Here is a 16,861-nt window from a genome sequence, read left to right as displayed (position 1 = left end):
GCGATATGGTTTGCCATAACGCTGACTAGACACCGACCATAGACTGGGAATCCTCTAGACCGAGTTTAGAGCAATTATTCCATGCAACCGATGATGGCAAATATGCGGGGGTGCGCGGCACGAGGTGAGCGAAGCCCCGTGCCGTGATTGGTCCGTTCAAAGACACGGACGTCACACAATAGTACATTTCGATGCTAGTGCGGAAGGTATGTCATTACTTCACGAGTACCGAGATATCTTGCCACGAGCCGCAGGCGAGTGGCAAGACTCGGGACGAGTGAAGAATGACATTTCCGCACGTGTATCGAACGACGTTTTTTAATACAGTTGCGAAAAAATAAGAAAAACATTGTTAATCGTACACTAAACAAAAGTGGTAACAGTGACAGCTCGGTTAGACGTCGTCTTTAAGTATATTATATCTATGGGCGTTTGGCAGCTATTCCGTTCCATTCAGTCAACTTATTAAGAACGGAATTTACAATATTGAATATTAAAAAATAAACGTGTTATAATGATGAAGAGGTAAGTAATTAAATATGAAATATGTAATATTTTTCGTATTCTTACATTAACGGTAGGTTTTTATGCTGATTACGACGTTTAAAGGAGACTAATATTAACACTCATCAATAAGTAGTCGTGAATTGGAACAAGTATAAATTAAAAAAAAATTGGAAAAGTAAAAAGCACTAGTTCGAGATAACCAACTTTCCGCACGCTAAACAGCTACGTAAAGTAGCACTTTTTGAGCAACTGTATTAAAAAGACAGTTTCGACTGGGGACATCGAGTAAAACTACCGTATGCGTGGCAGAGGGGGTAGCGCAACTAAGCTCAGCCTGGAGGATGTTGTCTGTGACGCCGACGCTCGAAAGACGCTAGCGTGGAGAGTCTATTTTATTAAATTATTGTGTTTTCTAGGCTCCTCAGCTGTGCAGCTCGGATAAGTTCTCAAGACGTCCGCTTCAACGCCAGGTTAGAGTCAAGCAGTGGCGTAACCAGGCCCCAATTTCACCAGGCCGACAGGTGTGACAATTGTAAAACATCACTGTTGCTGACGTCACAGGCATCCATGGGCTACGGTTACCGCTTACCATCGGGCGGGCCGTATTCCCGATTGCCACCATCATTGAATTATTAAAAAAAACTTTATTATATCGGAAAAAAACAGATATTTCTCTTGCAAAGTTAATGACAATTGTCACAAGAAACACTACAATTGTAACGAAATTCCGATATATAACTCATTTCCTGTCAAGATTCACCGACAATTCTACAATATGTCGACTAGAAAAAATAATTCTTGTTTCACAACATAATTGTAATATACAATAATTGTAGCAAAATGCCTGTCATGTTTGTAAGTATTTCATATAGAAAATATTTTATAAAATTGTAATATGTCACCTGTCGCTTGACAATTGTCGCTCGACATATGTCACTGACAATTGTAGCCGTGGTGAAATTGGAGCCAGGCGTGGGCGAAGTGGGCCGTCGCGCACAGCCTCGCGCCCCAAGGGGGACCTCACGCGAGGCCCCTTCGGGCACAGTGAAAGAAAAGGGCCTCGCAGATGCGACTTCGCCTACAGCTACATTAGTTCACGCTACGCCACTGTAGTTCGTTTTTTTAGCATTAGAAAGAACTTGAAAGAAGGTAAGCGATCTTGACATGTCTTTTAATTGAAAAACGCTTTTTAAAAATCAATAACTATTACTTATGTAAGCAGAAGAATATAAATGATCGTATTAGATTCATAATTGTTACATATTTTTCAATTTAAAGACACATCAAGATTGTTCACCTTATCTCTAATGCTAAAATAAACGAACTATGGAGTCAAGCTAACCTAACTCTGCACCGTGTTTGGTAATTCATGCATCTATGAAACACTGAACATGTCATTTAAAATAACACTTGCACAGTCTGTGCTAGCAAATACTGATTAACTCATCAACTTATTACGCTTTGCCTTTACGACTGCATTATTGCTGCATTATTGGACGAAACAAATACCATCACTAGATTTGAACTAACCTACATAAAACATCAAACATCAAACATCAACATTTATTCAGCAAATAGGCCACAAGGGCACTTTTACACGTCAACATTGAATTTACACAAAAGCAAAAATAATAACATCAACAATTTTATAAAATAAAACTAACAATTCAATCTAACGTATTACAATTACAAAAAGTTATAATGTAATTACTTATACACGGTGGCCAAAAAAATAAGTGCATTCCCGTTGCCAGGGAAATTTTGGGATTATATTGAGCAACTTTTACTATGTGACCAACACAATGTAATACATAAACAATAATGAATCTTAAATATTTATATTAAAATGAATGTAATATAATTATATCTATATATATAAATGCAAGTGTCCTGACTGACTGACTGACTGACTGACTGACTGACTGATCCATCAACGCAGAGCCGAAACTACAAAAGCCAGAAAGTTGAAATTTGCACATCAGATTGCATTTATAAAGTGTACAAGAGATAAGAAGCGATTTTGAGAAATTCAGCCCCTAAGGGGGTTAAAAAGGGGATGAAAGTTAGTATGGGGTTAAAGTTTTCTTTTAAGCTAAGAATTTGAAACTTCTTAAAAAGATATATTATTAAAATACAAGAAAACTAATTTCAGCGTTTTTGAAAATTCATCCCCTGAGGTGGTGAAAAAGGGGTTGAAAGTTTGTATGGATATCAAATTTTTTTCCGAGTGGTGGACTTGAATCTTTGTATTTAGGGATATTATTAGAAGACAGGAAAAGTGATTTCAGCGTTTTGTAAAATTCATCCCCTAACAGGGTTAAAAAGGGGTTGAAAATTTTAATCCATTACAAATGCTTTGAAACTTCTTAGAAAGGCATAATAGCCGATAAGAAAAAAAAGTGGTTGCAGCGTTTTTGGAAATTCAACCCCTAAGGGGGTTAAAAAGGGGATGAAAGTTCGTCTTCGGGTGCAAATTTTATTTTAAGCTAGGAACTTGAAACTTTGTAAAAACGTATCAAATTCAAAAATAAGAAAACTAATTTCAGCGTTTTAGAAAATTCATCCCCCAAGGTGGTGAAAAAGGGGTTGAAAGTTTGTATGGATATCAAAAATTATTTCGAGCGCGGGACTTGAATCTTTGTATTTGGGGATATTATTAGAAGACAATAAAAGTAATTTCAGCGTTTTGTAAAATTCATCCCCTAACAGGGTTAAAAAGGGGATGAAAGTTTGTATGGGGTTAAAGTTTTCTTTTGAGCTAGGAATTTGAAACTTCGTTAAAAGATATATTATTAAAATATAAGAAAAGTAATTTCAGCGTTTTAGAAAATTCATCCCTCAAGGTGGTGAAAAAGGGGTTGAAAGTTTGTATGGATATCAAAAAATTTTTCGATCGCGGGACTTGAATCTTTGTATTTGGGGATATTATTAGAAGACAATAAAAGTAATTTCAGCGTTTTGTAAATTTCATCCCCTAACAGGGTCAAAAAGGGGATGAAAGTTTGTATGGGGTTAAAGTTTTCTTTTGAGCAAGGAATTGGAAACTTCGTTAAAAGATATATTATTAAAATACAAGAAAACTAATTTCAGCGTTTTTGAAAATTCATCCCCTAAGGTGGTGAAAAAGGGGTTGAAAGTATGTATGGATATCAAACATTTTTTCGAGTGTGGGACTTGAATCTTTGTATTTAGGGATATTATTAGAAGACAGGAAAAATAATTTCAGCGTTTTGTAAATTTCATCCCCTAACATGGTTAAAAAGGGGTTGAAAGTTTGGATCCATTACAAATGGTTTTGAAACTTCTTAGAAAGGCATAATAGCCGATTACAAAAAGAAAGTAATTGCAACGTTTTTGGAATTTCCACCCCTAAGGGGGCTAAAAAGGGGATGAAAGTTCGTCTGCGGGTGCAAATTTTATTTTAAGCAAGGAACTTGAAACTTTGTAACGTTTTAAATTAAGATGCAAGAAAACTAATATCAGCGTTTTTGAAAATTCATCCCCTATGGTGGTGAAAACGGGGTTGATAGTTTGTATGGATATCATACATTTTTTCGAGCGTGGGATTTGAATCTTTGTATTTGGGGATATTATTAGATGACAATAAAAGTGATTTCAGCGATTTGTAAAATGCATCCCCTAGCAGGGTTAAAATGGGGTTCAAAGTTTGAATCCATTACAAATGCTTTGAAACTTCTTAGAAAGACATATTAGCCGATTACAAAAAAAGTAATTGCAACGTTTTTGGAAATTCAAGCCCTAAGGGGGTTAAAAAGGGGATGAAAGTTCGTCTTGGGGTTTAATTTTATTTTAAGCTAGGAACTTGAACTTTTTGCAAAAAAAAGGTATTAAATTAAAAAACATGTAAACTAATTCAAGCATTTTTTTAAATCATCCCCCAAGGTGGTGAGAAAGGGGTTGAAAGTTTGTATGGAGATCAGATATTTTGTGAGTGCCGAACTTGAATCTTTGTATAAAGGCATAGGTACCTATTATGAGAATACAAAAAAGTAATTTCAGCAACCAACATCAAAATCCACTTGACTTAAAACTTCATACAACTTGCATATGAAAATTATAGGTACTAAGATGTAAAATGTTGAAGATAAGATTCCACGCGGACGAAGTCGCGGGCAACAGCTAGTAAATGTATACGTAATGAATTTCTAAATTGTAAATATGTCTGTCTAAAAAACCCTACCTTACCATGTTTGTGTATGTAGGTGAAAAATATATACTATATGTACTAGTTAACTAAACAGACTTGTAACCATTGTTACCAATAACCTTTCATTTTCATTTTCAACCCCGACTTAAAAATAATTACTCTCCCATAGAAAATGGACCAGCCAAAATGCATAAACCCACAATTTTTTTTCGTATTTCTGGTTTGGTCCCATAGTAAAAGTTGCTCAGTATAATCCCAAAACCTCCCTGGCAACGGGAATGCAGTTATTTTTTAGCCACCCTGTATACCTACTCGTAGGTACCTATGAAGTTTTTGACTTACCTCAAAACCACACTCGTGTATCAGTTGCATAGACTATTATTTCAGTTCGTTCGTTTTATCTTTGATAGATATTATTATATTCGCAAAGTATTTTTTGTTATTAAAAGTATTTACAATTGTATAGGTTCCTCAACTGAGTGTACGCGAGGAGTGCCGGCAGGATGCTCCGAAGAAGCCCCCGTGCAGAGTTCCTAAGGAACGATTGTATTTAAAAAACGTGGTAAGTTATATAATATAACTACCACACAGGGAGCAGTTAATACATTTACATGGTGTGTTACACTGACCATAGGGCTTGATTTTACTCGCTAAACTGAGCTACTTTTACTATGGGTCCAACCCTAAACACAGGGAAAAATTTTTGGTTTTTCCATAAAAAACGTCGACATCTGATAAGCCAAAATGTATGAAAAAGCAAAAAAAAAAATCGGGGTTTCGGGGTTGGTTGGTGCCATAATAAAAGCAGCTCAGATTAGCGAGTAGAATCGAGCCCTGGATTTAAAGCCCGATGGTCAGTAACATCCTGTATAATTACCACTTAACAGGGGGCAGCCCCCTACCAACTACAAGCAGGGGGCATTTATATCCTATTAGGAGGTATTTATTCCTGAGTCATGGGTGTTTTCTATGTATTTAAGTATTTGTATATTATATATATCGTTGTCTGAGTACCCACAACACAAGCCTTCTTGAGCTTACTGTGGGACTTAGTCAATCTGTGTAAGAATGTCCTATAATATTTATTTATTTATTTATATGCGTACCATCGCCCACACTGTCAACTGTACATCGGTGGACCTTATGGCTTTTGTAATAAGGTCCACCGATGTACAGTTAGGATTGTTGCTTTTGTACAAAGTCGCATGCAGAGGTTAGTTTATAATTCAAAAAAACCGGACAATGCGAGTCGGACCCGCCCGCCGAGGGTTCCGTACTTTTTAGTATTTCTTGTTATAGCGGTAACAGAAATACATCATCTGTGAAAATTTCAACTGTCTAGCTAATCACGGTTCGTGAGATACAACCTGGTGACAGGCGAACAGACGGACGGACAGCGGAGTCTTAGTAATAGGGTCCCGTTTTACCCTTTGGGCACAGAACCCTAAAAAAGATTTAATTCCAATTCCAAGCAAGTCAAGCGAAAAAATCCAATCCACAGAATGCCAGCGTTCAAAATAACGTTTTTTTTTTCATGTTTTGTATTGTTTCCGCTAGCTAAGTCAATATGACATGAAATATGAAAGTTTTTCGCCGCGCGTGTTAATGGACGCTTGAGTTTGACAGCTCAATCGAAAACAAAATGGCGGCCGGAACTCGCAAAATTGTATTGAACTGACACCTGTAGGCGTAACTATCGAGTTAGAATAGTACATTGTAGGAGAGGATGGAAAACCGCCAAAAGATGGACGAGTGAGTTCGAGGGCCGACACGTTAGTGGAGGCCCTCGAATAATACGAGTCCATCTTTAGCGTTTCCGGCCGAGGCATTACATAGTGCTTTTCACGACTACTGCAAGGAAATAAGAAAACATTTGCATAACTATAAGTACTAGCCCGCGATTTCTCTGGCAGCAAATTACTAGCCACTGCCTGTACTGTCTCTTGAATTTCAGTAGGCGTCAGCGTAAGAATATCATTTTCTTCACTAGAAGAACTCATTTTTATAGCGAGCGCGTTTCTTATATTTTTTAGTCAAACACAATTTACACTATCCAATTCAGTATTTTCAGATCCCGCCTTTTTTACTTTTTTTACCACTTTTTTTTTTTTTTTAACAATTATGGCCTGGATGCGAGTCCTTTAAGCCAAGTCTTTATTTTGCTATTGTTAGAACACTTCATTTAAAGAGTTAAATGGCAAAGAATGCACTAATAATTTTATTACAACACACTTCACTTTATATCTTCAACACTGTTGTTTTTATATACTTGTATAATGGAACGTAACTGTCAACATTTTTAAGAATATCGGTGAGGCGGCGGGGGACATTATTATCAAACACTTCACTTAATTCACTTGCAAGGATGAGTCTTTCAAACGCAAACACTTGGCATTTAAATATAAGGTGTTCAACATCTGCAACGCTACCATTCTGGCAGTGAGGACATATACCATCGGCTATAATCGAAAATCTGGCTAAGTGCGCTGGTGCACAGTTGTGACCAAACCTCAATCTATTGATGGTGGTAATAAAGCTACGACTTCCAATCTTTATCTTCTCATACCAAGGCTTTCCAGGTAAGTCGGTTTGAATACTAGCGTACCATCTTCCTTTTGTCTCTCTATCTTTGGTCCCTAAATCTATCCACATCTTAGCCACAACAGTCTTAACAGAAGCTTGACAATCAGTTAGTGGAATTCTAGTACTACATCTTACATCTAATTCGTTGATACCTAAATAAGCAGCTTTGTCTGCAACTTCATTCCCTGCTATACCAGTATGGGATGGAATCCACATAAAATTAATATTTACATTATTATTTTTCAGTTGTAATAACAACTTTTTAATTTGGTACAATATAAAATTATCTTTATAATGCAATTGATTATTCTGTAATCCATAAATTAAACTAAGTGAATCAGTGAAAATAAAGAAATGCTTATATTCTGACATTCTTAATATAACTTTCAGGGCTTCAAATACAGCATATGCTTCAGCCGTAAATATGGAACATAAATCATGCAACCTAAAGCTTTGTACAAATTTAGTCTGAGGATCATACACTGCACTTCGAACATGGGACTCTGCTTTACTACCATCTGTGTATAATTTGTAATAATTGGGAATTTGTGACAAGAAATGTAGAAAATCAGTATTATTATTGATAGATTTTGTGCATACTGTAATGTTTAAAAGTTTACTATTAAAGCTATCGTCATAACATGGCCAAATTTCATTTTTATATATATTACTAAACTTAGCTTCCACCTGTAAGAGTAATGCTGTTAACTTAGGAATTCTGGGATGACCCTTTATTCTTCTTATTATACTTTGATTATTTTTAGCATATATCTTAATTAAATATCTGTAAGCTAACAACACCCATCTGACAGGTAAAGGCATTGTTTTTGTCTCTACTTCCATTGCTCTTATTGGGGTTGAACACATTGCCCCCGATATTATTCGCATTGCCTTATTTTGAATTATTTGTAACTTATGTGTGTGATCAGTATTCATATGTACAAGAAAACTATAATCAAAGTGACTTCTGACTAGGGTTTTGTATAGTAAGGACAGTACTTTAGGGTCGGCACCCCAAGATATACCGGCAAGACATCTCATAATATTTAAACCTTTAACAGAATTACAAATTATGTGCTTAGCATGTAGCTCAAAATTTAAATGATTATCTATTACTACGCCTAGAAACTTATGAGAAGGAACTTCTCTAATAATCTCATTATTATATACTATATTTACATTTGTTGTGTCTTTGCTCAATATTAATAACTTGCTTTTGTCAGGATTTATCTTTAAGTGTAAATAATTATTGTAATAAACATGAAGTTCATTAAGTGCATTGTTAATGTGAGCTTTAGCTACATCTAGATTAGAATTAATAGAATATATTACAAGATCATCTGCAAATTGCAGTATACTAACATTAGAACTATTTACAAATGAGTTTATCTCGCTAGTGTACAAATTATACAGTAAAGGAGACAGCGTTGCTCCTTGCATTGTGCCTTTGGAAACTTGTTGTGGTCCATGTAATATGTTATTAAATTTTACATATAGCTCTCTATCATCTAAGAAATTAAATATCCATTTGCATAATTTCCCAGGGATATTAATATTAGATAGAACTTTTACTAGTATTGTAGGATCAACATTGTCAAATGCTCCTTGTACATCTAAAAATATACAAACAGCATGTGACTTGTTATATTTAGCTAATTTTAAATCAGAAACAAGAGATATGAAGCTGTCAGAACAGCTTCTACCTCGTCGAAAGCCGTTTTGAAATGGAGGCAATATGTTGTTTGCCTCAACATACCAATCAAGTCTAGTCTTTATCATATTCTCAAAAACCTTACCAATACATGATGATAGAGAAATTGGTCTATAAGAATTGGCCTCACTAGGAGGTTTATCTGGTTTCAAAATAGGTACTACACATTGTGTTTTCCAAGATTGAGGTATTTTGCCATGTATCCAAAGTAAATTCATAATTCTTAGCAAAACTTTTTGACCATTAACATGCAGCTTCTTTAAAAGTAGGTATGGTATATCATCTAAGCCTGGGGTAGTATTTTTCCTAGATTGCAGACTTACAATGAATTCCTCCCAAGTAAAAGGTTCAATAAGGTACTTAGACTCATTATTATCATTGTTACTTTCAAATAAACTTTCTATAGAGCTAGGATCGTTACTACAACCTTGGGTTAGTTTAGTTATAAATGGTTCTATAAATTCATCATTTTTAATTATCTGCTTAGATTTTAATCCCTTAAAACGTTTAATATTGTTCCATATTAACCCAATAGGTGTACATCGATTTAAAGAAGCACAAAAACTACGCCAACTACTAGTTCTTTCCTCTGCTATTGTGCGTTTTTTAAGAGCAACAAGTCTCTTGTACGTAATATAATTTTCTATGGATGGATTCGCCCTGTAATATTTTAATGCCTTGTAGGCTTTAATGACACTATCCTCACATTTTTTATTCCACCAAGGAACCGGCGGTCTGCTAATAAAGTTTGTATTTTTAGTAAGTTTTGGGATACATTGTATTTTTAATAGGTGGAGTTCAGAAGTAAATTTGTCATATAATTGTATAGGATCATTCTCATTTAAAGGAAAATCCGAAAATACCTCTTCTGAAAGCTCTTTATATTTACTCCAGTCAGCTTTAGTATATATAAATTTATCTATAGGGTCACTTATTTGATATTTTTCAAGAGAGGTCAATATACTAACTATAGTAGGGTAGTGATAACTGCCCATAGGGTCGTCGTGGACTTGCCACTCGCACAGAGGTGCTATGCTTGCACTGCAGAAGCTAACATCGATCACTGAAGGATTTCGATTAGGGTAAGTAACTGTAGTTGGGTTTCCGTCATTTAAGATACATAAGTCTAAGTCACTTATAATATCGAACAGTGTGTTACCTCGGGATTGGTTAGTAGCGCAACCAAACGCTGTATGATGTGCATTGAAATCTCCTGATATTATTATAGGTGTTGGTAATTTTTCAATTATATTTTTAAGTCTATTTAGTCTTATGTGTGGACGGTTTGGAGGACAGTACACACATAAAACTGATAAAGGCCCTCGGTCAGTCACAATTGAGATCGCTACATTTTGAATACTTTCATAAAAGTTAGTTTGTATAAAAGTATGTTTGTATATATTTTTAACAAGTATAGCAACTCCGCCATGTCCATTTTTACTATATTTGCAGTAAATATTATAATTAGGTATTCTAAAAGCAGTAGTTGGTTTTAACCAGGTTTCATTAAGAAGACAAACATCAATATTAGTAAGTTTTAGAAAATTAATTAGCAACGGTTTTTTATTTGAAACAGATTGAATATTGAATTGAGCAATACGAATGTGTGTAGGATCCATTATTTAATGTTTTTAATAAGCATATCTTTAATAGAACTATTAGTGATTGGGTTGGAATCGGTCTTGTTGGCTAATTCTATGAGAGTGCTAACCAGTGCATTCATTAAATCTGTATTCTGTAACAATTCTTTTTTAATGTCAAATTTCGGGATTTCTGCTGATGTAGAAGGAACAGGTTTTTGCGATTGTGTTTTTGGTGTTTTTTCAGGTCTTACAGTTTTGCTTTTGTCAGGTAACGCCGGAAACTCGACTTTTCTCGTGTCAGCCTTAGAAGCATATGTGATGTTTGTCTTCTTTTCCATTATTTTTTTAAGTTTTACAGGACAAGCTTTTGAAATTGCCAAGTGGGGGCCGCTACAATTGGCACAACATAAGTCATTCGGTTTGTCACAGTCCTTATAAAAGTGGTCGCCCGAGCAAATGGAGCAACGCTGTTTTCCGTTACATACTTTAGCTGCATGATTAAATTTAAAGCATTTGAAACACTGCAGTAGTGGAGGCACATATTCAAATACTCGGTACGAGAATAAATCGTACTGTACATTGTCCGGTAGTACATGCGACAAGAATGTAATGCTCACCGTCTGTAAGGGAACACGATCCTGTCCGATTTTTTTCGTGAAGCGGCGGACCGCTATGATCTCATAAATAGAGCTCAACTTTGTGTATAAATCCTTGTTCGAGATATTGACTGGCACGAATCGAATTATCCCAGTTTTTTCGATTTGGGTCGCCGGTATGTACGCCTTCATGTTGTTTTTGGTCAAAAATGCAGTGTTGCTTAGAAAGTTGTTTGCATTATTATATTGCTTGAAAACGACTGCAATTTTGTTAGCGTTTACGCGCTGTATAGCTGTTACACCTTTTATGCCATTTGTGAATATGTGGTTGAGAAATATTGGACTTTTATTTCCCAATCTGTCCTTTGCGTCCACATGCTCTACAAAAACTTTAAACTCTAGTTTTCCCGAGTTCTCAGGGTATAGTCTTTTGTAGTCCGGTTTAAAGTACGGTAAATAAGCACTATTAGTTTGCTCACCCCCGCCGCCATCGTCCGTGCCGCCTTGGCCGTCGGTTTTGGAGCGCTTGAGGGTGGGCGGGTTTTCCCCGCCCCCCTCGTTATCTCCCATTGTTAAAACACTATCTATAATTATTTACTACTTTTAACATTAAATATATACAAGTTAAGTCAGTTTAAACTACTTTAAACTAATAAATAACAATTTTTAAAAGTTGGAGCGAAAATTTTCCGTCTACTTTTTTTAAATTCCCGCCAAAGAATCCCCTTTTTTACCACTTTTAAGGCGTTTTTCTGTTATTTGCTTCAAACCGACTCTAAAATTAGAAGCGTTTTTGCTAAAAAAAACCACAAACAGCTATAAAAGTAAAAAACGCCTTAAGCGTGAACTGAATGGATAATTGTTAAAAAAAAATGAAGCGAATGGTTTTGACATTTCTTTTTTTTTTAACAAGAAATTGGTTCTATAAATAACCTAATTTTATTTTTGAAGGAAAAAGTTGCGCAAAAAAAGACCTTTTATTGTTTTTTATGTTTTAAATTATACTCATTGCTGTAGCGAACTGTCACCAATGACAGATGATGATAACAATGAAACATTGTAGTAGTGGTAGTTCAGGTGCTACAGCTATTGCCTACTTTCCAGCTTGGTTTTAGACCATCTATTGCCACATTTCCGAACAGTGGCGTGAAAAATACTATAAGGTGCAAGGGCCAATTTAGACTGCGGGGTAATTTAAACTAATCGAAATATCATCCATGTTTTACATTATTAACCAGAGTCACACAAAACGCACACAACACATCTCTTTCGCTATCAGGACATATATAACTATGGCACTCTAGTTAATAATGTAGAACATGGAAGATATTTCGATTAGTTTAAATTACCCCGCAATCTAAATTGCCCCCCATGCACCTTAACAGATTTAATATATTTAATTAAGCTAAAATTTACATGTACATACGAGTATATTATATAATATTTTGTATCTTTGTTTCAGTTCTTATATTTTCCTTATATACACACACATAAGCGGTGATGTTGCAGTGTCACTCAAGCCCTATTATGGAAGAAATACAAGTGCAAAGTGTAATGTTCGTGTCTTTTAAATATACATATTTTACAGTACATATGGTCCTATTTTCCCGCACTAGTGCGTAAAATAGCACTTTACGTGCGTATGTCAAAAGTTTCAAGGGCCATATATATGTACTGTAAAACGTTGTACGATAGACGTGCGAATAGGTAATTCGCAGCTCGTGTTGATTAAAATCACTCCCTTTGGACTCTTTTCGTACTTGTATCGTAATGTACTATGTATTAGTAAATACTGTAAATACTTAGTCCTATGTGCTATCAAATACATTGTTATAATCTGAAATTCTATACATGACAGTACTGATGTTAATAATCTTGTAGAAAACGAAAAAAAATGTAATCTTTTAAGTGTTTTATTTATCCGCAAAACATATAATGGCTTTAGAAGTAAATCCAAGTTGTTCTAGTGTTAGATCAAGACAAGTCTGCAACGGTTTTGATAGCACACGCAGTGCAAGTGTTATATAAACGACAAATTTCTATGTATTTATGACGTATAAATAACACTTGCACTGCGTGTGCTGTCAAACTCTCTGCAGACTTTTCTTACTATTAGTTTAACCTATCCTCTCTGGTTTAACCAAGGATTAAAACCCCCTTATTCATAAACGTTTACTAAAGTCGGCAAGCCAATAATAATCGTTTGTTCCTTTCCATCCTACCAATACGTCGCAAAGGGACAAACGATTATTATCGGCTTGTCACCTTTAGTAAACGTTTATGAATAAGGGGGTAACTCTTATCACTTTATAAATATTTAACGCGTTGTCTAAGTGTGGTGATCTAACAAGGAAGGGTACCCAACTGTCCGACTCCGATTTGATTTATTTTGATATATGTTATAGAGTAGTCTAAAATAACGGATACGTATTTTTTTTAGCTGCCCAAACTCAACCTGTTAGGAGAAAATGGCCTTCAAAGTACTGCAAATTGACCAAACCAAAGTATTGCAAATTGAAAAAACTTTTTTCAAAAAAATTGATAATTAATTACTGGTTTCGTTATATGTTGGAGATTGGAGAACATGAATAAAGAATGGGGACGTATTTTGTCATTTCACCACAAACTCATTTTTTATATAATAAATAAATAATCATCAGCAGTTCCACTTCATCAAATGCAACAGATTTTAATGTAAATGCTTGATTTTATGATGAAAATACAAAAAATTCTATACGTATGCCTTTAAGATTTGAGGAGTTCCCTCGATTCCTTATGGATCCCATCATCAGAACTCGAGCTTGACAGAAATGTGGCTTAAAAACTAAACTTGCTTAACAAACATAACGAAGAGGACAAATCGCCAAACGTGAACTATGCGTCAGTAGGGTAAATATGAGAGATCTGCCTCAGTGTAGGTATTCAAGTCCCCCCCGCGGGGTGGGGGGGAGGGGAGGGGGAGGGGGAGGTTCCCCGCGGGGGTGGGGGGGAGGGGGAGGGGAGGGGGAGTGACCTTGACCTTGAGTGACCTTGACCTTGAGTGACCTTGACCTTGACATTGAGTGACCTTGACCTTGAGGGGCTTGACCTTGACCTTGAGTGACCTTGACCTTGACGGGGATTGACCTTGACCTTGGGAACATATATCAGCGTTTTCTTTAAACCATGTCGGTGGTAAACAAGCTGACGGTCCCCGCCTGATAGTAAGCAGTCATCGTAGCCTATGAACGCCTGCGAATTCTATAGTTTACACGGATGCACTTTTATTTGCGGTTGGTTTTGTCGCTTGTGCTTATCAATTGTATGGAGTTTATAGTTTACCAACTGCAAAGGGGATTTTCTTTTATGATACCACATTGGTGGCAAATAAGCATACAGTCCGTCTGATGGTAAGTTGTTACCGTAGCCTTTGGACGCCTGCAACTCCAGGGTGGATACAAGCGCGCTGCCGACTGTCCAAAGTTTCAATAACTTTGTTTTAAAATATGAGGCATATATCGGCGTTTTCTTTAAACCATGTCGGTGGTAAACAAGCTGACGGTCCCCGCCTGATAGTAAGCAGTCATCGTAGCCTATGAACGCCTGCGAATTGTATTGTTACCACGGATGCATTTTTATTTGCGTTTGGTTTTGTCGCTTGTGCTTATCAAATGTATGGAGTTTATAGTTTACCAACTGCAAAGGGTTTTTTCTTTTATGATACCACATTGGTGGCAAATAAGCATACAGTCCGTCTGATGGTAAGTTGTTACCGTAGCCTTTGGACGCCTGCAACTCCAGGGTGGATACAAGCGCGCTGCCGACTGCCCAAAGATTCAATAACTTTGTTTTAAAATATGAGGCATATATCGGCGTTTTTTTTAATACCACGTCGGTGGCAAATAAGCAGACGACCTCGCCTGACAGTAAGCAGTCACCGTAGCCCATGGACGCCTGCGAATTCTATTGTTACCACGGATGCATTTTTATTTGCGGTTGGTTTTGTCGCTTGTACTTATCAAATGTATGGAGTTTGTAGTTTACCGACCGCAAAAAGATCCAGATTTTTTTTATATATTACGTCGGTGGCAAACAAGCATCCGGCTCACCTGATGGTAAGCAGCCACCGTAGCCTTTGGACGCTTGCAAGTTCAGACTTTTGAAACCTATACATCATCATCATCATCATCATCATCATCATCATCATCATCATCATCATTATCATTATAAAGGCCCTCAGGAAAACTTCGACCTCCCCCTGCTCATGTAGTATTTGGGTTTCTAGCATACTTATTTGCGGTTGGTTTTGTCCCTTTTGGTTATCGAATGTAGTTTGTAGTTTGCCGACTGCAAAAAGGCCCAGATTTTTTTTATAATACGTCGGTGGCAAACAAGCATCCGGCTCACCTGATGGTAAGCAGTCAACGTAGCCTATGGATGCCTGCAACTTTAGAGTTGTTACATGCGCGTTGCCGACTGCAAAAAGGTTCAATAAGTTTTTTTTCTTTTTTTTATATACCACGTCGGTGGCAAACAAGCACACGGCCCGTCTAGTAGTGAGCAGTCACCGTAGCCTATGGACGCCTGCAATTTCGAGATGTTACATGCGCGTTGCCGATCGTTGAGATGTAGACCGTGACGTTCGGAAACAAAAAGACGTATGTGACTGTAAACTTCCATCCACCGTAGAATTTGACAGATAGAGAGAGTTTGATGTATTAAACTTTACCGTATTAAGAGTTAATAAGGTCTACTGGTCTTAAATTTTTGTATGAAATTATAAGCAAATATCAGCCGTCATGAATTAAGTATTGTAACCTTTGTCAGATAATGAAGCTTATTTTAAAGATTATAAACTCTAAGTACTAGAAATAAAGTAGATTTTACTAATGCTGTAATTCTGTAAAGCCACATGGTCATGAAACTCGTGCGATGTTGGGGGTATACTCTTCAATCTTTTCAATCGGAATGGTCAGAGGTCAGAAAGTCCGTGAGGGACAGAACATACGCAAAGTGACGAAATTGAAAACACGTTTTAATATACCTGAGAACATATCAAGCATGACCTACGTAACTTGATCGGGTTATTTGTTACCTAACATAAACCATACTAAATTCACTGTGGGGAATTTTAAAAAAATGTGAGAATGTGACAAGGACAAACAATAATAACGCTTTCTCTGCTACTCCTACTGAAAGATTACATAAGACTATCTCGTTTGGTCATTTCCCCCTCCCGCTCCCCCCACCAGTTCCAATTATAATATCATAAATGAGATCACAATACCTGCAACCTGTAACTGACGCATACGCTTTCTAAAATTAATTAAAAAATCAGAAAATAACAATGGAGTACGTCATTGAACTCGTTGCGAGGCTGTGGTTTAGTAACAAGGGGTTAGGGTACAATTATAAATGTGGAGATAGCGACGAAACAAATATTGCATTCATCTCATCAATCGAGGCGCTGGCACCTGACGTGGACATTTACAAGTGGGAGGCGGCCCGGATCGATCTCAAGAAGCTGATCAAAGTACTACTGGAGGAGAGGAGCATCCTTCAGTTACACTCGGGATACCATGCGGAGGGGCTTTTGCTGGAGGTGCTAAGAAAACACAACATTAGATCATTCCTCTCTGTGCCTCTTAAACAGAAAACTTTAATCTGGAAAGACGCGGGGGTGTGGTTCGTAGAGGTGACCAACCCGAAAATCATCAAGAGAACTTATGTGTTT

The 16,861-nt window shown here is 36.6% G+C and overlaps 2 long non-coding RNA genes across 2 annotated transcripts in view; both read left to right on the top strand.

Annotated features, from left to right (window-relative positions):
* Nucleotides 1–16,861, top strand: part of LOC134673918 (uncharacterized) — a 43,927-nt gene that overhangs the window by 11,170 nt on the left and 15,896 nt on the right. The window lies entirely within an intron of this gene.
* LOC134673811 (uncharacterized) lies at nt 6,786–7,908 on the top strand. Its single transcript, XR_010099512.1, has 2 exons — nt 6,786–7,254; nt 7,649–7,908. It is a non-coding gene; the product is annotated as an uncharacterized LOC134673811 (long non-coding RNA).

Source organism: Cydia fagiglandana, chromosome 19 (genome assembly GCF_963556715.1).
Source record: "Cydia fagiglandana chromosome 19, ilCydFagi1.1, whole genome shotgun sequence".
Lineage (NCBI taxonomy): Eukaryota > Metazoa > Arthropoda > Insecta > Lepidoptera > Tortricidae > Cydia > Cydia fagiglandana.
The sequence above is the reverse complement of the archived record's forward strand: the minus strand, read 5'-3'. Positions and strand labels throughout refer to the sequence as shown.